Here is a 23,606-nt window from a genome sequence, read left to right as displayed (position 1 = left end):
TGATGCTATATAGGGGCACATGAGGGAGAGGATGCTATATAGGGGCACATGAGGGAGAGGATGCTATATGGGGCACATGAGGGAGAGGATGCTATATAGGGGCACATGAGGGAGAGGATGCTATATAGGGGCACATGAGGGAGATGACGCTACATAGGGGCACATGAGGGAGAGGATACTATATAGGGGCACATGAGGGAGAGGATGCTATATAGGGGCAAATGAGGGAGAGGATGCTATATAGGGGCACATGAGGGAGATGATGCTATATAGGGGCACATGAGGGAGATGATGCTATATAGGGGCACATGAGGGAGATGATGCTATATAGGGGCACATGAGGGAGAAGATGCTATATATGGGCACATGAGGGAGAGGATACTATATAGGGGCACATGAGGGAGATGATGCTATATAGGGGCACATGAGGGAGAGAATGCTATATAGGGGCACATGAGGGAGAGAATGCTATATAGGGGCACATGAGGGAGAGGATGCTATATAGGGGCACATGAGGGAGTTGATGCTATATAGGGGCACATGAGGGAGAGGATGCTATATAGGGGCACGTGAGGGAGAGGATGCTATATGGGGCACGTGAGGGAGAGGATGCTATATAGAGGCACATGAGGGCGATGATGCTATATAGGGGCACATGAGGGAGATGACGCTACATAGGGGCACATGAGGGAGATGATGCTATATAGGGGCACATGAGGGAGAGAATGCTATATAGGGGCACATGAGGGAGAGAATGCTATATAGGGGCACATGAGGGAGAGGATGCTATATAGGGGCACATGAGGGAGTTGATGCTATATAGGGGCACATGAGGGAGAGGATGCTATATAGGGGCACATGTGGGAGAGGATGCTATATGGGGCACATGAGGGAGAGGATGCTATATAGAGGCACATGAGGGAGATGATGCTATATAGGGGCACATGAGGGAGATGACGCTACATAGGGGCACATGAGGGAGAGGATGCTATATAGGGGCACATGAGGGAGATGACGCTACATAGGGGCACATGAGGGAGATGATGCTATATGGGGCACATGAGGGAGATGATGCTATATAGGGGCAAATGAGGGAGAGGATGCTATATAGGGGCACATGAGGGAGATGATGCTATATAGGGGCACATGAGGGAGATGATGCTATATAGGGGCACATGAGGGAGATGATGCTATATAGGGGCACATGAGGGAGAAGATGCTACATAGGGGCACATGAGGGAGAGGATGCTATATAGGGGCACATGAGGGAGAGGATGCTATATAGGGGCACATGAGGGAGAGGTTGCTATATAGGGGCACATGAGGGTGATGATGCTATATAGAGGCATATGAGGGAGATGATGCTATATAAGGGCACATGAGGGAGATGATGCTATATAGGGGCACATGCGGGAGATGACGCTACATAGGGGCACATGAGGGAGAGGATACTATATAGGGGCACATGAGGGAGATGATGCTATATAGGGGCACATGAGGGAGATGACGCTACATAGGGGCACATGAGGGAGAGGATACTATATAGGGGCACATGAGGGAGATGATGCTATATAGGGGCACATGAGGGAGAGGATGCTATATAGGGGCACATGAGGGAGAGGATGGTATATAGGGGCACATGAGGGAGTTGATGCTATATAGGGGCACATGAGGGAGAGGATGCTATATAGGGGCACATGAGGGAGAGGATGCTATATGGGGCACATGAGGGAGAGGATGCTATATAGAGGCACATGAGGGAGAGGATGCTATATAGGGGCACATGTTGGGATGGGAGGTGCTATATAGGGGCACATGAGGGAGATGATGCTATATAAGGGCTCATGAGGGAGATGATGCTACATAGGGGCACATGAAGGAGAGGATGCTATATAGGGGCACATGAGGGAGAGGATGCTATATAGGGGCACATGAGGGAGAGGATGCTATATAGGGGCACATGAGGGAGAGGATGCTATATAGGGGCACATGTTGGGATGGGAGGTGCTATATAGGGGCACATGAGGGAGATGATGCTATATAAGGGCTCATGAGGGAGATGATGCTACATAGGGGCACATGAAGGAGAGGATGCTATATAGGGGCACATGAGGGAGAGGATGCTATATAGGGGCACATGAGGGAAATGATGCTATATAGGGGCACATGAGGGAGAGGATGCTATATAGGGGCACATGAGGGAGAGGAGGCTATATGGGGCACATGAGGGAGAGGATGCTATATAGGGGCACATGAGGGAGATGATGCTATATAGGGGCACATGAGGGAGATGACGCTACATAGGGGCACATGAGGGAGAGGATACTATATAGGGGCACATGAGGGAGATGATGCTATATAGGGGCACATGAGGGAGAGAATGCTATATAGGGGCACATGAGGGAGAGGATGGTATATAGGGGCACATGAGGGAGAGGATACTATATAGGGGCACATGAGGGAGATGATGCTATATAGGGGCACATGAGGGAGATGACGCTACATAGGGGCACATGAGGGAGAGGATACTATATACGGGCACATGAGGGAGATGATGCTATATAGGGGCACATGAGGGAGAGGATGCTATATAGGGGCACATGAGGGAGAGGATGGTATATAGGGGCACATGAGGGAGTTGATGCTATATAGGGGCACATGAGGGAGAGGATGCTATATAGGGGCACATGAGGGAGAGGATGCTATATGGGGCACATGAGGGAGAGGATGCTATATAGGGGCACATGAGGGAGATGATGCTATATAGGGGCACATGAGGGAGATGACGCTACATAGGGGCACATGAGGGAGAGGATACTATATAGGGGCACATGAGGGAGAGGATGCTATATAGGGGCAAATGAGGGAGAGGATGCTATATAGGGGCACATGAGGGAGATGATGCTATATAGGGGCACATGAGGGAGATGATGCTATATAGGGGCACATGAGGGAGATGATGCTATATAGGGGCACATGAGGGAGAAGATGCTATATATGGGCACATGAGGGAGAGGATACTATATAGGGGCACATGAGGGAGATGATGCTATATAGGGGCACATGAGGGAGAGAATGCTATATAGGGGCACATGAGGGAGAGAATGCTATATAGGGGCACATGAGGGAGAGGATGCTATATAGGGGCACATGAGGGAGTTGATGCTATATAGGGGCACATGAGGGAGAGGATGCTATATAGGGGCACATGAGGGAGAGGATGCTATATGGGGCACATGAGGGAGAGGATGCTATATAGAGGCACTTGAGGGCGATGATGCTATATAGGGGCACATGAGGGAGATGACGCTACATAGGGGCACATGAGGGAGATGATGCTATATAGGGGCACATGAGGGAGAGAATGCTATATAGGGGCACATGAGGGAGAGAATGCTATATAGGGGCACATGAGGGAGAGGATGCTATATAGGGGCACATGAGGGAGTTGATGCTATATAGGGGCACATGAGGGAGAGGATGCTATATAGGGGCACATGAGGGAGAGGATGCTATATGGGGCACATGAGGGAGAGGATGCTATATAGAGGCACATGAGGGAGATGATGCTATATAGGGGCACATGAGGGAGATGACGCTACATAGGGGCACATGAGGGAGAGGATGCTATATAGGGGCACATGAGGGAGAGGATACTATATAGGGGCACATGAGGGAGAAGATGCTATATGGGGCACATGAGGGAGATGATGCTATATAGGGGAAAATGAGGGAGAGGATGCTATATAGGGGCACATGAGGGAGATGATGCTATATAGGGGCACATGAGGGAGATGATGCTATATAGGGGCACATGAGGGAGATGATGCTATATAGGGGCACATGAGGGAGAAGATGCTACATAGGGGCACATGAGGGAGAGGATGCTATATAGGGGCACATGAGGGAGAGGATGCTATATAGAGGCACATGAGGGCGATGATGCTATATAGGGGCACATGAGGGAGATGACGCTACATAGGGGCACATGAGGGAGAAGATGCTACATAGGGGCACATGAGGGAGAGGATGCTATATAGGGGCACATGAGGGAGAGGATGCTATATAGGGGCACATGAGGGAGAGGTTGCTATATAGGGGCACATGAGGGTGATGATGCTATATAGAGGCATATGAGGGAGATGATGCTATATAAGGGCACATGAGGGAGAGGATGCTATATAGGGGCACATGATTGGGAGGGACAGGATGCTACGTAGGAGTCCATGATGAGGGGGGAGAAGATGGTAATATGTGGTCTGATCATAGTGTGACGGTATTTGTCCCCTTCTATGTGGTATTATTGGTCTTGGTATAGGAGTTTACGTTGTGTTTGGAGGATTCACTTGTTCTCTCTCATATCAATAAGTATAAGATCCTTTATTTTCAATAGAGATTAATTACATTGACATTTAACCCCTCCCTGTCCTGTGTCTATTACACAATAGCAAATATGCACTTAGAGAGGTTCTCCAGTGGAAACACATAATCGCTTATCCTAAGGCCACATTCACACGTTCAGTATTTGGTCAGGATTTTACATCAATATTTGTCAGCCAAAACCATGAGTGGGTGATAAATACAGACGTGGTGACGTGATTCTATTATACTTTTCCTCTGATTGTTCCTATCCTGGTTTTGGCTTACAAATAAGTGATGAAAAAATTCTGTGAACGTGACCTAAAAGTTATTGATTGGTGGGGGTCTGACTGCTGGGACCTGCACCTATCTGCAGAATGTAAAGTTTTTCTCCCCATTAGACTGGAGCTCATGGGCAACTCGACCACCGATCCATTCATTCCCTCAGTGGCTGCGAGCTCTGCTCTTGTTTTTTTCTGGAAGCCCCAAAGAGAATAAATGGAGCTGCGGTCAGATATCCCACATGCAGCTCCATTTTAAAATGGACATAAAAGTGTCCTGTCAGGGATAAAAGTTCCCCATTCTTCAGATCGGTGCGGTTTCCAATGGTCGGATTCCACCGATCAATAAGATATCTCCTACCTAACCTGTGAATTGGTGATAACTTGTTTTCATCAAAGAACCCCTGTAATATAAACTACCAGAATTGTACATCCCAGTTATAATGGTGCACAGTAGATGTGCAGGAGCTGCCTGTGTTTTACAGGCGACGCTCCACTATAACAGGGGTAACGGATAACAGGTATTTGCATATAGCTGTAGGGTGGGTCCTTAGAGTCAATTTTCCCTGTGGGCCCCAGACACCCTAGTCCGACCGTGCGCATGTTTCACCCCCACCCTATCAAATGCCCTCGCACTGGTCGACTGCAGGTGTCTTGTTCTAGTGATCATGAGGGTCCCAGAAAAGGTGATAAGTAGAGAATGGATAATTTATTCAAGTGAAGTTGAATTTTACAAAAATCAGTATTCTTTTCCATATTTTTGTAGCTTGTAGGAATTCAGCAAAATGGTGGCCACCATCTTGTTGAACTGTACAGGGGCGACAAAAGGTTAAAAAACGAATGTCTCTGCTACTCATTCTCTCCCGTACGGTCCTCAACACCTCTACTTACCATCAACGTGCACTGACGCCTCTTCACACTAGGTTGGGAGTAGACCCTGGATGTCCCTGTGTCTGAAAGTCCTGGTCTAGAGCGCTCATCGTAAGATCGTGGCGCATGTCTTAACATCATGACTTGCTTCGTGACTCTAGACCAGAACTTCCAGCTGCGAGTAGGCCCGGGAAATTCCTTCGCACATGCAAGGACATCCCAGGCCTAGTCACGGCCAGAAGTCCTGTCTTAGTGTGAAGATGACCGGATTCCATCAGTGCACTCTGGTGGTAAGGAGCAGCGACAAGGACCTTGCGGGGGACAGAGAGCAGGAAAGGTGAGAAGTGAGGTGAGTATTAGTTTTTTGGGTTCTTTTTTTCTACATCTTACCTTTACTATGCTTTGGGAGTCTTTCCACACCCCAGTACTCCAGAGCTTAATAAAGGAAATTGAATTTGAGGAGTATAAATTCACTGTAAATCGAATGTCCTGGTAAAATCTATGCGATTTGTCGCTAGTGATAAGTGTCATTATGGAAAAACCCTTTAAATGTTCATATTGTTCAACCTAATCACAACCAAGTGTATAATGGAAATGGAATTATTTTATGACTTCTCCTCTTTAACAGACAAAACTATGTCAGATTGATTACATGAATACTAAGTTTCTTACTAATAAAATCCATTAAGACAATTTATAAAATGAAGTACAAGCTTTACTTAGAACAGAAGATTTCCTCAGTCTAAATAATGTCCTGTAAATGTTAGATTTATTGTAATATTTCCTATTTTTCTCCCCTGATAGGATGCAGCGGTGTTCGGCCATCCAGCTCCAGCACAATCTCTCATTCCATCAAAGAGAGATTATTATTCCACCATGTGCTCGGCATCGGAAGCTTTGGAAAGGTCCTGATGGCGGAAGATACTTTAACCCGCCAAGAATTTGCTATTAAGATCATCAGCAAAAGAGCCCTGCTAGCCGGAGGTGATAGGCTGGATGTCATGGTGGAGAGGCGAGTTCTTCAGCTGGCATCTGGAAGCCCCTTCCTCGTCCACGCGGACTTTGGATTCCAGACCAAGGTAGAATTGTGACTACTTAGTGACCACTTCTCTTATGTTGATGACCTATTTGCCTAAATAGGAGCTATCCTGCTGTACCAGGAGCGACCACTAAACCTTGTTTGCTCTGTACACTGTTTACATCCGGCTTTTGGCAGAGATGGTAGCAGCTGATCGGACCCCCACAAAACTGATATTAATGACCTATTCTAAGGATAGGTACATCATAAGAGTGGAAAACCCCTTTAACAAATGTCACTGCATGCACTACAAGCTTCACTGCTCAATGGACAATACCTCTGCCAGGGACAAACTCTACAGAGGTGATGTACGGGGTATTAATGTTCAGAGCAAAATGGTTCTGTATAATCTTGAATGTGGCTAAGCTGAAATACCAGGCGCAGCTCATGGGCAGAAATACTTTTTTTCTGGAAGAAAAGCAAGTCTTTTTCCTAACCTGAACAACCCCTTTATCCCCATAAAGAAGGAGCAGAGGCTGTAAGAGAGCAGCAATTTTCATTTTTTTTTTCATCTCTGCAGTCTTAGGCTGCGTGCCCACTATGCGTTTTTCAAGCATTTTTGCCGCAGAATTTCCACAGCGAAAACGCTTAAACGCTTGGTTATACGTGCCCCATGGTCCCCAATAATAATCCGCATGTGCTGTGCATGTCCATTAATTTTGCGGACACGCAGCGTAATTGCCGCCATTGACTTGCATTGAATCGCTTAATATCCGTGTCAGCACATTTGCACACACGGATATTAAGCGTTTCAATGTGCGGATGGTACCCGGGGCTGGAGAAGAGGAGACTCTCCTCCAGACCCGGGTACCATAGAACCTGTAAAAAAAAAAGAATTTAAAATTAAAAAAATAAAGATCATACTCACCTTCTGATGTCCCCCGGCCTCCTCAGCGATGCGCCCGGTCTCTTGCTCGCCTTGCGGTGGTGTGAGGACCTGTCAAATGACTCAATGACGTAATCGCAGGTCCTTTCACACTACCGCGAGACACCGGGGAGACCGGACGGAGCGGAGAAAACACCAGGGGCCATCGGAAGGTAAGTATAATCATTATTTTTTATTTTTTACCATTCCTATTCTTTTTTTTAACTATTACTTGGTCACAATATATAAATCCATGCCGGTTGCCTGGATTTATATAGTGTGACAAAGTTGTCAAGCACTTTCCAAGTGATGCTAAAATCGCTTGGAAAAGCGCTTGATAACCCGCATGCAGAAATGCATGGAAAAATGCTTGACAAACTCTTCTACCTGGCGGGAAAAACGCATGTAAAATCCGCATGCATTTTTCCTGCCAGGGAGAAGTGGAAAAAATATGCAGCATTTCTGCATCATGGGCACATAACCTAAAAGTGCAACTTTTCTATACTTCTATCACTATAGCTGTTTGAAAGTCTATATTTAATTTTGCATGACGTGTTGTATTTTTAATTGCACCATTTTAGAGTGCACATATTGTACTGGATAACATTTATTCATTTTCTAGGGTTGGATTGAAAAAAATAGCAAGTATGTTAGTATTTTGGGGGTTTTATGCTACTTACATAATATGTTAACTTTATTCTCAGGGTCTTTAGGATTATGGAAAAAACTGATTTATATAATTTTTATGTTTTGCTACATTAACATAGTGAAAAAATAAAACCAAACAAAAAAACAAACAAATATTTTTTGTGTTGCTGTTTTACAAGACTCATTGCTTTGTTGTTGTTATTAACATAGCTGTTTTTTTCTGCATAGCCTGGACTTTACTTTAGTATTAGGGTATGTGCACACGATGCAGAAATGAAGCAGAAAATTTCTGCATCATTTCTGCATCTCCCTGGCAGAAAAAACGCATGCCGATTGTGCATGCGTTTTTCCTGCAGAATACATGCGGATCCACATGCAGATCCACATGCGTTTCCGCATGCAGATTGACAAGCGCTTTCCAGGCGATTTTAGCATCACCTAGAAAGTGCTTGACAACTAGGTCACACTATATAAATCCATGCAAACAGCATGGATTTATATAGTGTGACCCGAGAGAGTGTATATACTTACCTCCGATGGCCCGCGCTGTCCTGCTTTACAAAGTTCCCGGCTGCCGGCAACTTTGAATTGAAAGACCTGCCGACATCAGCGTCACGTGACCCGTCACATGACTCTGACGTCCGCGCAGGTCCTACAACTCACTGCAAGTGCCGGGAACCAAGCGGGAGCGCTGTGCGGGCCGACAGAAGGTAAGAATACATTTATTTTTTATTTTATTCTTTTTTTTACAGCTTTTTTAATGGTACCTGGGTGTGGATGAGACTCTCCTCTCCTCCACACCCGGGTACCATCCGCATATTAGAACGCGCCAATAGCGCAAGTACAGATGCTGTCTTGCGGAATTGGCGCGTTCTAATGCAAGTCAATGGCGGCGAAATCGCCGCGTTTCCGCAAAATTAATTGACATGCTGCGGATTTTTGACCGCAGCGTTCACGCTGCGGAAAAATCCGCATCATGGGCACAGCACATGCGGATTTCCATTGGGGAACATTGCTTCCCTTCTACCATGCGTTTTTCATGCGTTTCCGCGGCGTTTACGCAACTGCAAAAACGCCGCGGAAACGCATGAAATACGCATCGTGTGAACTCAGCCTTATTATAAAGTACACAGGACTTTATAACTGTCTTTTAGGCTAAGTGCCCACGATGCAGAAATGCTCCGGATTTTTCCTGAGCGTTTCTGCATCTCCCTGGCAGAAAAAACACATGCGGATTGTACATGCGGATTTTACATGCGTTTTTCCTGCCAGGGACAAGCGTATGTGAAGCGTTTTTCACATGCGATTTCGCATGCGGGTTGTCGAGCGCTTTCCAAGCGATTTTAGCATCACTTGGAAAGTGCTTGACAGCTTGGTCACACTATATAAATCGATGCAACTGTCATTGATTTTTATATAGTGTGACCAAGTTAGTTAAAACAAAGAATAAAAATGGTAAAAAAACAAACAAAAACATATACTCATCTTCCGATGGCCCCCGGTCTCCTTATCCGATGCGTCCAGTCTCCCCGGTGTCTCGCGGTTGTGTAAAAGGACCTTCCATCTTCCATGACGTCATTTAGTCATGTGACAGGTCACGCGACTGTCAACGTCAGCGTGGGAGCCAGGACGCATCGCTATGGAGACCGGGGCCCATCGGAAGGTGAGTATAATGTATTTTTTTATTTTAAATTCTTTTTTTTTTGCAGGTACTATGTTACCCGGGTCTGGATGAGAGTCTCCTTTTCTCCAGACCCGGGTACCATTCACACATTGAATCGCTTAATATCCGCATGTACACATGTAGTCATGCGGATATTAAGCGATTCAATGCAAGTCAATGGCGGCAAAATCGCCGCGATTCCGCGAAATAATTGGCAGTGCTGCGGATTTTTCGGCAATGATAATCCGCAGCGGAAATTTCCGCAGCATGTGCACAGCACAAGCAGATTATCATTGGGGAACATTGCAGACTTTCTACCAAGCGTTTTTTAAGCGTTTCTGCTGCGGAAATGCGTAAAAAACGCATAGTGGTCATACAGCCTCATTCCACTTTTTGGGAAACAGAATGCACAGAAAACAGCTACTGTATAGCAGCTTTATACAAAACAGAGAGATAACATTATGTCCTTGATTCATCATTGCCTTTACGTCTGTTTTTTGTCTGGTTTTGCCCCTTCTTTTGTTTGAACTCAATTCTTCACTTTATTAGCGCCTTTTTTGAAGTCTATTTTATATGAGCTTGCCTGCTTTTCCACTTTTTTTTGCCAGAGTTTAGTGATTCCAGATGATTTTATCTAAATCATCAATTGTGAAGTCGCAAATATGACACAGCCTTCATTTCAGTCCCCCTTGGCGTATTTTTTGAGAAAGCCAGTTTTTTGGCCAAATTTTTGGGCCAATTTGCAATTTGTGTGATTTTTGAGGCCAAAAAGTTGCAAAAACAGTTCAAGGCAGAAACAAGACTATTTTTGACTTTTCACCAAATTCTTTAATCGTGTGCGCCATTTTGAAGAATTTAGCACCAAAATCAGCAACAAATACGGCAAGACAAGACAGGAAAGTGATTAAAAAAATGCAAATTATGAATCTGGGCCTATGTATCAATCAAGGTGAGGGAAGGAATAAGTGTACAACAACGGGAAGAATAGGGGGAGCCCAACAACTAGGGCAAGGAGGAGTGGAGACCCCTATGCAGATCTAATATCACCCTGCCTACCTTATCGTCCCTATATAGGTTCTGCACATATCGCTGAGCAGGAACCTGAGCCCTGAATGTCCCTAGAGCTAGGCCCTAGATAGGGAGGGGACAGGGTGAGCACTAGTCAGGCCCCACTACAAACTAAAGACAACAAGGTAAACAAACAAAGGGGATACAATTAGCTTGAGCAGACAGCAGAAAGATAACACCAACTGTCCCCCAAGAGCACCAAAAATGAGATTGGCTGACTGCTAGTACTCCAAGCCTGTACAGAGGTACATAGTGCCATCACTGGCGAGTCTCTGGAGAAACTGAGAGTTTTTAACTACCAAGCAAGGGTGTGTCAATCAGCAGCAGAAGGTGGAGGTCGCTGCTGGGTCCTGAAGGGCGAAGGATATAACTATACTGCAGAGATGAGAGGATTAAGAAGGTGTCTGCAATGCCAAGCGCAGTGACCTTCTACAGCTGGATCCAGAGCGACTGTCTGTCACACCTGACACATCCGTGACACTATGTCTATAATTAAATGAAAAATAATTATTACCAAACATTGGTTGAAACAAGACTTTCTAAATTTATTAATATATTCTATATCATGGTTTAGAATTTTATGGGTCGCAGCAGTTAAACCACCTTTTTATTGAGTGACTACATATCTTTGCAATATACTTTAACTTTCTTGGATGGAAACCCCCTTAAAGTACTGAATTGTGTATTTGCCTTTACTGTATAATAAATGAGAATGTTCCATGTTACAGATGAATGTTTTTCTTGGTATGGAATTCATGAGCTGCGGGGACTTTTACCAACTTCTACACAGGAAGGGGCCGCTTGACATCACCAGTGCCAGGTAATGTGTTAAAGGAGTTGTCCGGTCTCAGAAGAAAAGTCAGCAATCACTCTACATGATGGCAGACTGCCAAATCGTGTAAGTGTGCAATGCCCATACATAGAGTGACTGCAGACTTTTCTTCTGAGACCAGATAACCTCTTAAAAAAACCCTCTAAGTTACGTTGTATATAAAAGAGCAGTTAGATACTGTAGGTCACAGTGTTACTTCCACTCCTGACATGTCAGGTCCTGACTCCTGAGATTTTCTCTACTTCTGAATGTGGAAATACTTTATAACAGTCAAGAGCTCAGATTCATTCTCATTGTTGTGTAAAGTATCTGAAATGAAAATGCTTAGAATAATGAAAGAAAATTGTCCAATGACAGAATAATATAGAATGATGCTCCTATTGACTAATATCAATTCCTAAGTTTACTATTTATGGGATCTGATACTTATTAATTTTCTCCTTGTCAGATTTTATGCCGCCGAACTAGTGTGTGGGATCCAGTTCCTCCATTCTAAGGGCGTCATCCACAGGTAATGTAGTCAGTGTGAGGGTATGTGCACACGATGCAGAAATGAAGCAGAAAATTTCTGCATCATTTCTGCATCTCCCTGGCAGAAAAAACGCATGCAGATTGTGCATGCGTTTTTCCTGCAGAATACATGCGGATCCACATGCAGATTCACATGCGTTTCCGCATGCAGATTGACAAGCGCTTTCCAGGCGATTTTAGCATCACCTGGAAAGTGCTTGACAACTAGGTCACACTATATAAATCCATGCAAACAGCATGGATTTATATAGTGTGACCCGAGAGAGTGTATATACTTACCTCCGATGGCCCGCGCTGTCCTGCTTTACAAAGTTCCCGGCTGCCGGCAACTTTGAATTGAAAGACCTGCCGACATCAGCGTCACGTGACCCGTCACATGACTCTGACGTCCGCGCAGGTCCTACAACTCACTGCAAGTGCCGGGAACCAAGCGGGAGCGCTGTGCGGGCCGACAGAAGGTAAGAATACATTTATTTTTTATTTTATTCTTTTTTTACAGCTTTTTTAATGGTACCTGGGTGTGGATGAGACTCTCCTCTCCTCCACACTCGGGTACCATCCGCATATTAGAACGCGCCAATAGCGCAAGTACAGATGCTGTCTTGCGGAATTGGCGCGTTCTAATGTAAGTCAATGGCGGCGAAATCGCCGCGTTTCCGCAAAATTAATTGACATGCTGCGGATTTTTGACCGCAGCGTTCACGCTGCGGAAAAATCCGCATCATGGGCACAGCACATGCAGATTTCCATTGGGGAACATTGCTTCCCTTCTACCATGCGTTTTTCATGCGTTTCCGCGGCGTTTATGCAACTGCAAAAACGCCGCGGAAACACATGAAATACGCATCGTGTGAACTCAGCCTGAGGCTGGGTCACACCAGCGTATATTCTCTCCAAATCGGGCATGCTGCGATCGGTCCGAGGAGAAAATCGGACATGTACACGGGCCCATAGAATAATATTGGTCAAAGTGCTATCCGATGTTTTGTCAGATCACACTCTTTCCAAAAATACGGTCATGTGTACAAGCCCTTAAAGCTTGGCTGCACTCAGCTCCTAAACCCTGGTGATCCGCAGACTGATGTCCTGTAACTGGGGTCTAGTAGTCCTATCTGGTATCACTGTCTGGAAGCTGCAGCTGAGCGGCCGTCACATATAATACAATGATCCCTACAGTGATACAGTTAGGGCATACTGTAAAGGAGTTCTCAAATGAGGAAAGTGCAGCAGGAAGAGAAAATATGTTTATTCACGAATGTCATCATATGACCACCGATATAAGGACACTTACTTTATACTCAGGTTACTTTTATTTTTTCTTTCAGAGACCTAAAGCCCGAGAACATCCTGGTGGCTGATACGGGCCACATTAAGATCACGGATTACGGTCTCGCACTTGAAAACATGCATGGAGACCGAACAGCCACCGGTTTCGCTGGGACCATGGGTTACATGGCTCCTGAGGTGAGAATAGAATGTTTTTATTTTTTGTGTTTATAAGGTCTTTGGATACTTTCACATTGATGAGCTTTATTTAGGCTAGTTCATCAATATAAAATCATTGGGGGACCGATCACACTGATTAGCTGTTCTTATCTCTGACTGCAACCTGATGTAATCAGAGCAGAACATCGCACCTCTGTACTGTATATTGGTCAGGACCGAGATCTGTAGATCAGTCCGTGTTCATTTCAGTAGGGGCTAATATGTAATACCAGCAGCTGCCACTAACCAGTAAACGGAGCTGTGACCTCTGTTTATTCGTTATTTTCAACCACCGGCGGAGGAGATAACAGCTAATCAGTGGGACTGCCGGGTGTTCCACCAATCTTATATTGATGACCTGTTCTGATCAACAATATAAAAGTAACCCCTTCATGACATATGGCATACATGTTGGTCATATGTCATGTCCCTGCCTTTGATGCGGGGTCGCACGCCGAGCCCGCATCTTTTCCGGCTGATGATGGCTGATTTAATTGGAGATTGTGATTTTAACTATACATAGCAGTGCATCAGCAATCAGACAGTCGCAGCTTTAATTCCCCTAAAGAGACTAATAAATACAGTAAAAAGTAAAAAATGTTTTTACAAACATGAGGAAACTAAAAAACACAGAAAAGTTCAAATCACCCACCCATTTGCCCCATTAAAAATAAAAAAAACATTAAAAAAGTAAAAATACACATATCTGGTATTGCTGTGTTGGTAAAAGTCCGATCACTCTGCAACATTTTAATAAAATGCAATAAGAGGTGATCAAAACATTGTATCTACCTCAAAATGGTATCAGTAAAAATTTAATCACGTTTAGTATCTGCGTAATTGTACTGACCTCGATAATCATTTTGCCAGATCAGATTTATAGTGAACATGCTAAATAAAATAAAATGTAAAAAAAAATATTGAAATTGAACTTTTTTTGCAATTTTAATACATTTGATTTTTTTTTTACCACTTTCAAGTGCATCACATGATAAAATCAATGGTGTCCTTCAAAAGTACAACTCGTCCCGCAATAAACAAGCCCTCATATGGTTATGTAGATAAAAAATAAAGCTATTGTAAGAAGGGGGCGAAAAAATGAAAAATCACCCAGGGTGAAGAGGTAAAAGTCTGAGCCAGTAATACACTGAGCTGAGTGTTGTGTGTGCCATCACAATCATACAGATTACATTCATTCTGATTTTTAATAACCTTTATTAATTTAATTTATGGCGCATAATTATGAGAGATACTTTTTGTCTCTTGATTAAGTAATAAGACTTCCTGTCATTTACTGTAGAATCACATAATAATATGAGTGACATATAAGTACGGTGACATACAAGAGGTAGCACTACTAATAATGCTTCTCTATGGCAGATCCTGGACATGGAGGAGTATAACGCCGGAGTAGACTGGTATTCGTTTGGAGTCATCTTAAACGAAATGCTGACCAGTGAGTGTAATTACCATCCAACACTCTTTGATGAATCTTCCTCCGGCGCCAAGGACATCATTGAACAGCTCCTCCAGGAAGATCCTGTCCAGCGATTAGGAGTCAATAGTAACATCCGAGAACACCCCTTCTTCCAGCGAATCGATTGGGTCTCAGTGGAAGCCCTTAGGATGGCCCCACCATACATCCCTGTAGTAAGTGAATGTACAGAATTGTTACATGGATCTGAATAAGATACTCTCCCACAAGCTTCCACGCTTTGGGCTCTGTGATACATTATGTTTAAGGTCAGGGTTGGAAAATGATTTAGACAGCGCTAATCTTTACATTACTATTATAGACGACTGGGCTGGTTGGACTATTTAATTTATTAGTGTGCATATCTAGTCTATAGTATTGTACTTCTTTCAGACTCTTGCAGGTTATATGCAAATAAATAACTAGTCATATGTTCTGTCAGGTGCAAGCCATTTAATCTGGCAAAGCATTGCAAAGGGATCTGCAGCTGTAGCTAAAGAAGAAGATTCTTGGCTAAAAATAAATTTAAATGAGCTCTCCATAAGGACCAGTTCACAAAATTTTGATAACTTTTCAGGCAAACCTGGAAGTGCATCTAAAGAAGATTAGTTTACATTTTTCAATAATAATTCTCCTTTTTATAGTCTCCACTGGTGATTTTGACTAGAAGAAAAAATAAAACAAAAAATATGAACACATTTTTTAAAAACAAATGACTGATGGAGCTAGACCAATTTGGAAAGAGTCTGTTAACAGGTCAAAGTGTTCAGAGTTGAAGTAATAAGTACAGATTGTACTTATTTAGAAACTTCTCGTACTACCTGCACATAATTCTGCATCCTATGCATGATGAGACAGAAGTATGATTGGTCATAGAGATGATTAGTGGCACTGCAGCTCTTTGAAGTGACTCGACTGGAGCTGCAATACTCATGGTGCTGGTGTTGTCTCTAAGATATTTTATTTACATTTGAAAACATTCATTTAATATTGAGCCATTTTTTTCAATACTTCAAGTCAAGACTGTTTTGATTAGTCACCAAGTTCACCATTACTTTTTTCTGTATCTTTTCTATAGCCAACTAAGCCTAAACCCAGATTCCGTGCTTTTAAGCTTGACAAGATCCAAGCGGCAGAGGCTGCATTATCTATAACACCAAAGGACCAGGCCATGTTCAGAGGGTTTTCATTTGTCAACTAGAAAACCCTCAACAAGACACCAGCTCAATAATCTCAGAGCAAGCTGTGTACCTGAGCTTCCAGAAGACCATGGAGAGAAGACCAGAAGATAGGACGTCCAACATCATCAGGAACCTCCACATAGATATATCTATAAATGATAAGTGTAGGTAAATATAAGAAAGGATAAGTATAGGTAAATATAAGTAAGAAAATATAAGTAAGGATAAGTGTAGGTGCAAGAGGATAAGTATAGGAAAAAAATAATAAGTCTAAGTAAGATAGAATAACTATAGGTAAGTATTGGTAAGAAAGTATAAGTATAGGTAAATATAGGTAAGAAAGAATAAATATAGGCATCTATAAGTAAGAAAGTATAAGTATTGGTAAGAAGAAAGGATAAGTGTAGACAAAAAAGGATTTAAAATAGGCAAGAAGGTATATTTATAGGTTAAAAAGGATAAGCATATGTAAGTATAGGTAAAGAAGAATAAGTTTAGATAAAAAAGGATAAATATAGGCAAAAAACGAAGCATAGGTAAGTTTAGGAAATAAAAGGATTAGTATAGATAAAAAAGTGTAGGTAAGATAAGTATAGGTAAAAAAGGATAAGAATAAGTAATGAAGAAGTATATTTAAAATTTAATAAAAAAAGATAAGTATAGGTAAAAGAGGAGAATTATAAGTGGGAAAGGATTAGAATAGGTAAAAAAGGATAAGTGCTGATAAAAAGGGATAAATATATTTAGCATTCAATAAAAAATAAAAAAGGATAAGCATAGTTAAGTAAAGTATATGTAAGAAAGGATAAGCATAGGTATGTAATAAGTATAGGTAAACCCCAATTCCCAAAAATCGACCAGTGTAGTGTGCCCTTGGTTAGACATAAGCATTAAAGGTTAGACATAAGCATTAAATAGCCTAGATATAAAGATAAGATAGACATATATGTGTTAGATTCATATAAAATATTCCATGTAAAGGTGTGACAGGGTCCCATCCAGAGCTGACACTGCAGTGAACCAGGGACTAGCCGATCGCCACTGCTTGGGATCAGGAAGGAATTTTTCCCCACACATGGGGTTGTTTTGCCTTCCTCTGGTTCATATACTTTTTATGCAGTAAATCCTTTAAATGGCACTGGATGAAAAATGTAACTAAATTTGATAATAGATGAGAATAAAAATAAATTAATAAACTCTATTCATTGTGTCTGTGTCTTCTTTATATTCTATTCATTCCGCTGTGACTAATTTAATTTTTGACTGCTGTAGTGAATATGCACATGGCAAGGAATTTAGAGTTAATTCAACTTTTTTTTTGTGGGGAGTTGGGTCACATGATCTCGCTGCCGATTCTTTCCCATCATGACAGTGATGTTATGGCCATCTGTCATATGGCTTTCCCGAACTAATGTCACTGCCCCAATATGCACCACATCATCAACCACATGTTGTACATGAGTTACGTGCATGCTGCTAGGTTTAGATTGGGGTGAGACAGGTCTCATGAATTCTTGGAATCCTGGGATAACAGTTACTCAGAGCGTCCATACATTGCAGCTTTCTCAGGCATAAGATGTATTCACTTGCTGGCACAGACACACTTGACAGAGTCCTCATGATCAGGTGAACAGTAGAATTTAATATAGAAGCACAGCCAGTACAAATCAAGTCCTTCTTCAACATTAAACAGCTTCTTCACAAAGGCACAGAAATCAACAGCATTCTTTATAGTACAGTGAGATGGAGGAGGGGGGAGGGTTTGGTGAGGGAGATGATCCCTGTGACACAATTCCTTCCAGTCTTTATCTTCTTGCCCGATGATAGACTTCCTCAGCTAGCAGTACAATGTGATTCTGACCTTTTCCCAGCTTCACTCTGTACTGGAATCTTGATCCATTATGGTTCACTTGCCTGAACTTCTGTGAGAGACAGATCACACACCACTCATCCCTTTGGTTGCTGCCAGAATAGTAAACAAGTTCCCCACAATCGCCCTGGGGATCTGCTAACCACTCCCTGTTTCCTGTGACTGTGTTAACCCCTCTAGTTGCTGGATGCTTCTGAAGCAAACCACTTCCTGTCCCTGTGATTGTGTTAACTCTTCTAGTTGCTGGATGCTTTTGAAGCAAAAGCACTACTTCACACATGGGATAGGGCTAACATCATCAGCTACTGCTCTGTAACCCCAGTATAGTCTCCTCCACTAAATTCCCTGCATATCACAGTTCATGTTGAGAACGGTCATATTCCTTAGTCACTGTACTTACCCCACAGTCGCTCCAAACTGTGCACCATTTCAGTAGCCTCCAGCCCATCACATATGGAAAGGTGGACCTGGTGCAAGGGGATGTAATGGGAATCTATAATATAACTCTGCAAGTGTCCCTCTGTCTGAAACCTCTATAGACTGCGCATGCGTGATGTGCAGTCTGGCTCCAGACAGAAGAACGCATAGAGCCGTTACAGGTAAGAGGAGTGTATGGCACTGGAGATCACGGTATGAGTGGACACTGAACGAATACCGCGATCTCCGGCGCCATACTTACATATTTACCTGACCGGGAAGAGTGTTGCCGCGGTGCCTCTCTTCTCGCCGGACACCGTGGCAAGAGTGAAGGAGTCGGCGTATGCGCATAGCGCTATCCGGCGCCATTTTACTGAAGACACATTTGCAGTGTGTCTTCAGCAAAATGGCGCTGGACAGCGTGGTATGGGCATGCACATACTCCGGCGCTCACTCCTCCCCTGGCCTCCAGCAGAACATGACACTGCAACACTGGAGAACAGGGAAGAAAGGTGAGTATAAGTGTTTTTTTTGTATGTGTGCAGCGTGAAAGGGATGAGGGGTGCCATACATACCCGGATTGGGGTGTGAGGGGGCCACACATACCAGGATTGGGGGATGAGGGGTACGATACATACCAGGATTGGGGAATGAGGGGACCATGCATACCAGGATTGGGGGTTGAGGGGTACCATGCATACCAGGATTGGGGGATGAGGGGTACCATGCATACCAGGATTGGGGGATGAGGGGTACCATGCATACCAGGATTGGGGGGTGAGGGGTGCCATGTATAACAGCATTGGGGATGAGGAGTACCATACATACCAGGATAGGAATGTGGGGTACCATGCATACCAGGATGATGGATGGGGTGCCATGCATGCCAGGATGAGGGGTACCATGCATACCAGGATGAGGGGTACCATGCATACCAGGATGAGGGGTACCATGCATACCAGGATGAGGGGTACCATGCATACCAGTATTGGGGGTGAGGGGATGATGCATACCAGGATTGAGGGGTGAGTGGACCATGTATACCAAGATTGGGGGATGAAGGGTACCATGTATACTAGGATTGGGGGATGAGAGGGGCCATGCATACCAGGATTGGGGGTGAGGGGTGCCATACATACCAGTATTGGGGGGTGAAGGGTGCCATGCATACCAGCATTGGGGATGAGGAGTACCATACATACCAGGATAGGAATGCGGGGTACCATGCATACCAGGATGATGGATGGGGTGCCATGCATACCAGGATGAGGGGTACCATGCATACCAGAATAGGGATGAGAGGTACCATGCATACCAGAATCGGAATATGTGGTGCCATGCATACCAGGATTGGGGGATGAGGAGTGCCATGCATACCAGGATAGGGATGAGGGGGCCATACATGCCAGGATTGGTGATGTGGGAGCCATGCATACCAGGATGAGTGGTTGGGTGCCATGCATATCAGGATTGGAGGATGAGGAGGCCATACATACCAGCATTGGAGGATGAGGGGTGCCATACATACCAGAATTGGGATGTGGGGTACCATGCATACCAGGATGAGGGATGGGGAGCCATGCATACCAGGATGAGGGATGGGGTGCCATGCATACCAGGATGAGGGATGGGGTGCCATGCATACCAGGATGAGGGATGGGGTGCCATGCAAACTCGGATGAGCGGTACTATGCATACCAGAATAGGGATGAGGGGTACCATACATACCAGGATAGGAATGCAGGGTACCATGCATACCAGGATTGAGGGATGAGGAGGCCATACATACAAGAATTGGGATGAGGGGTGCCATGTATACTAGGATGAGGGGTACCATGCATACCAGAATAGGGATGAGGGGTACCATGCATACCAGGATTGAGGAATGAGGAGGCCATACATACCAGAATTGGGATGAGGGGTGCCATGTATACCAGGTTGAGGGGTACCATACATACCAGAATAGGGATGCGAGGTACCATGCATACCAGGATGAGGGATGGGGTGCCATGCATACCAGGATGAGGGGTACCATACATACCAGGATAGGGATGAGTAGTGCCATACATACCAGGATTTTGGATGAGGGGTACCATGCATACCAGTATTCGAGATGAGGAAGCCATGCATACCAGGATGAGGTATTGGGTACCATACATATCAGGATTGGGGATGAGGGGTGCCATGCATAACAGGATTGGGGATGAAGGGTGCCATGCATACCAGGATTGGGGATGAAGGGTGCCATGCATACCTGGATTGGGGATGAAGGGTGCCATGCATACCAGGATTGGGGGTGAGGGGTGCCATGCATACCAGGATTGGGGATGAGGGTGCCATGCATACCAAAATTAGTGGTGAGGGGTGTCATGCATACAAGGATAGGAATAAGGCGTGCCATGCATACCAGGATAGGGATGAGGGCAGCACATAACAGGATGGAGGAACAGGATTGGGGAGCACAAATACCAGGATGGGGGCAGCACATACCAGCATGGGAGACCATATATTAATAAAAAAATGCTCACCACCCGGGCGTAGAACGGGCTCAATAGGTAGTAGAATATATTAGTGCAGCAAGAAAGGTATTCTGTGGTTATAGATGGAAAAAGGAGGTATAGTGGTGGGATAAAGATGATGGGAATGGAATACCACAATGTAAAGTTATAATTATGGTAAACTGAACTGGCAACATGACTTCAAACCTGAAAGCCAATGAGAGGCATGTGCCCAGGATAATGGTACCAGAAAAAACATCAAATCAAGAGAAAATGCATTGAAATAACTTTCAACACAAAAACATTTCAGGCTAAGAATTTCTTAACTCATAGAAAACCCCTTTAAGCATTAAACAGTCTAATAAAAGGGTATTTCCAACATAAATAGTTATTGCCTATCCACAGGATATGTCATCACTGTCTGATAGATGCACTCCAATTTACTATGAATAGAAAGATGATCGTGCATATTCGTGGTCTTCTTAATTGATTTACATGGGAGTTACGGAAAAAAATATAAAAGCAGGAGAGGGAACACCCATTCTGAAAAAAAGGTGTGGAGTACAAATGTGAAAACGGCATTTGTCAGACATTTATGGCATATTCTATGGACACAACTGTCTAAGATGGGAATACACCTTAAGAGTGGATCTGTTAGTCATGTCTTTTAAAGCTGATGAGACTGGTGTGCTTACCATGTAAATCAATATCAAAATGGCTGTCTAATTCTGAAATTTAAAACAGCATTTTATGAGTCCAGCTAGACCTAGACTCATAAAAACTCATTTTCAAATTAGGCAGGAAAGCTTTCATATAGCATCATACAGCCTGTCTTAAAATGATATTCAAAGTCTAAGATAATGTATTCAGAATGTATCACGAAATTTGGTGACAGGTCCACTTTAACTTCTTTTATTTACTCCTTTTCCAAGTATATTTATGTAAAATTTTATGCCAACACTTCACGTAGCCTTCCTCTTGACACTGAAGTAGTTAAACCTCTCTGAACTGTTGTTAGGCCAAGCTAAGGGGTTCGCTTCAGTGGTTCAGTCAGTAGAGTAGAGGGGGAACTTAGTGCCCTGATCAAGCCTTGAGTGTTATAGAGCTTGTTCCTGGCATAATTCCTTGTGGGCTGCAGTACCTGTAACCAGCCACAAGATGCCACTGTCCTGGGTGCAGATGTCAGGTTGAGTCAGCTAGCAGTGTTACAGGCAGTGATGGGGTTAATGCTGTCTGATGGCAGCCCACAGAGGGTGGGCACATTAGGAAAATCCCTGCTTAGTTCCAAGAAGCAGGAAGTGATGGGCCAGAAAGAGTTAGGACAGTGAACTGTACGGGCAGCCTAACTATATGGTGGCTGCTAGGGTAGACGGGAGCTCCATACCCTCAGACAGTGGGATCACCAGTGCAAAGGTCTCCCTGCGCAACAGTCCTGTTAGCCGGCCGGAGAAACTCAACAGAGATATTGAGGACCCGGGGCACTTCTAGTCTGCAGGTAGCAGAGGAAGATAAATAGGACTCCAGGCTAAGACGTGGGGGAGATATCAGATCCAGAACACTGTTGGTATTGCAGAAGAGTCTCTTGGGCTAGAGATAGAGTCACAGAGACGCTTCACTCAAAGAGAGAACCAGGGCTGAAGATGTTGCTGTAACGGGTCTGGGAGGTGGAACCTCTGAGCTACTATACAAAGGGGCAGTCCTTGTAAGGAAGCAGGTGGCTCCCAGGGAAGGCGGGCAGGTAGTCACGGCAAGTGACAGGGACAGTCTCTGGGTAGAAGGGCAGGAGGATACGGCAAGTGACAGGGACAGTCTCTGGGTTGAAGAGCAGGAGGACACGGCAAGTGACGGGGACAGTCTCTTGACAGACGGGTGGTCACGGCCTGTGACGGCAGAGCCTCCAGGTAGGCTAGCAGGCAAGTAGCAGATGTGTGCTCCCAGGTGAGCAGGCGAGAGTCTCTGGACAAGCAGGAGGTCACGGCAAGTGACGGCAGAGCCTCCAGGTAGGCTAGCAGGCAGGTGGCCGATGTGCGCTCCCAGGTGAGCGGGCAAGAGTCTCTGGACAGGCAGGTGGTCACTGCACGTGACGGCGGAGCCTCCAGGTAGGCTAGCAGGCAGGTAGCAGGTAAGCGCTCCCAGGTGAGTGGGGAAGAGTCTCTGGACAGGCAGGTGGTCACGGCACGTGACGGCGGAGCCTCCAGGTAGGTTAGCAGGCAGGTAGCAGGTGAGCGCTCCCAGGTGAGCGGGCAAGAGTCTCTGGACAGGCAGGTGATCACAGCACATGACGGCGGAGCCTCCAGGTAGGCTAGCAGGCAGGTAACAGGTGAGCGTTCCCAGGTGAGCAGGCAGACAGATCCATAGACAGACTGGCAGGGCTGGTAGGCAGACTGTCGGACCGCAGGTAGATAAGAAACAGGCAGGAATCTGGCAGGTGACTGGCAGGTAACGGGACCTGAGGGCTGAAGCAGAGTTGAAAGGCATTGCAACAA

General features: G+C 44.7%; 1 long non-coding RNA gene across 2 annotated transcripts in view; it reads right to left on the bottom strand.

Annotated features, from left to right (window-relative positions):
- The window catches only part of LOC141233751 (uncharacterized), a 174,028-nt gene that overhangs the window by 51,047 nt on the left and 99,375 nt on the right, over positions 1 to 23,606 (bottom strand). Inside the window, exons 4-5 of one of the 2 annotated variants that reach the window (XR_012299787.1) lie at positions 16,406 to 16,484; positions 15,151 to 15,325 (exon numbers count right to left, since the gene is read on the bottom strand). This is a non-coding gene — a long non-coding RNA (uncharacterized lncRNA). Of the gene's footprint in view, positions 1 to 13,147; positions 15,326 to 16,405; positions 16,485 to 23,606 lie in introns of those variants that run through there. The other variant, XR_012299786.1, reaches the window with a different exon arrangement.

Source organism: Phyllobates terribilis, unplaced genomic scaffold (genome assembly GCF_046119375.1).
Source record: "Phyllobates terribilis strain yellow unplaced genomic scaffold, ASM4611937v1 Scaffold_614__1_contigs__length_971095, whole genome shotgun sequence".
NCBI lineage: Eukaryota > Metazoa > Chordata > Amphibia > Anura > Dendrobatidae > Phyllobates > Phyllobates terribilis.
This window is presented reverse-complemented; position numbering and strand designations above follow the sequence as displayed.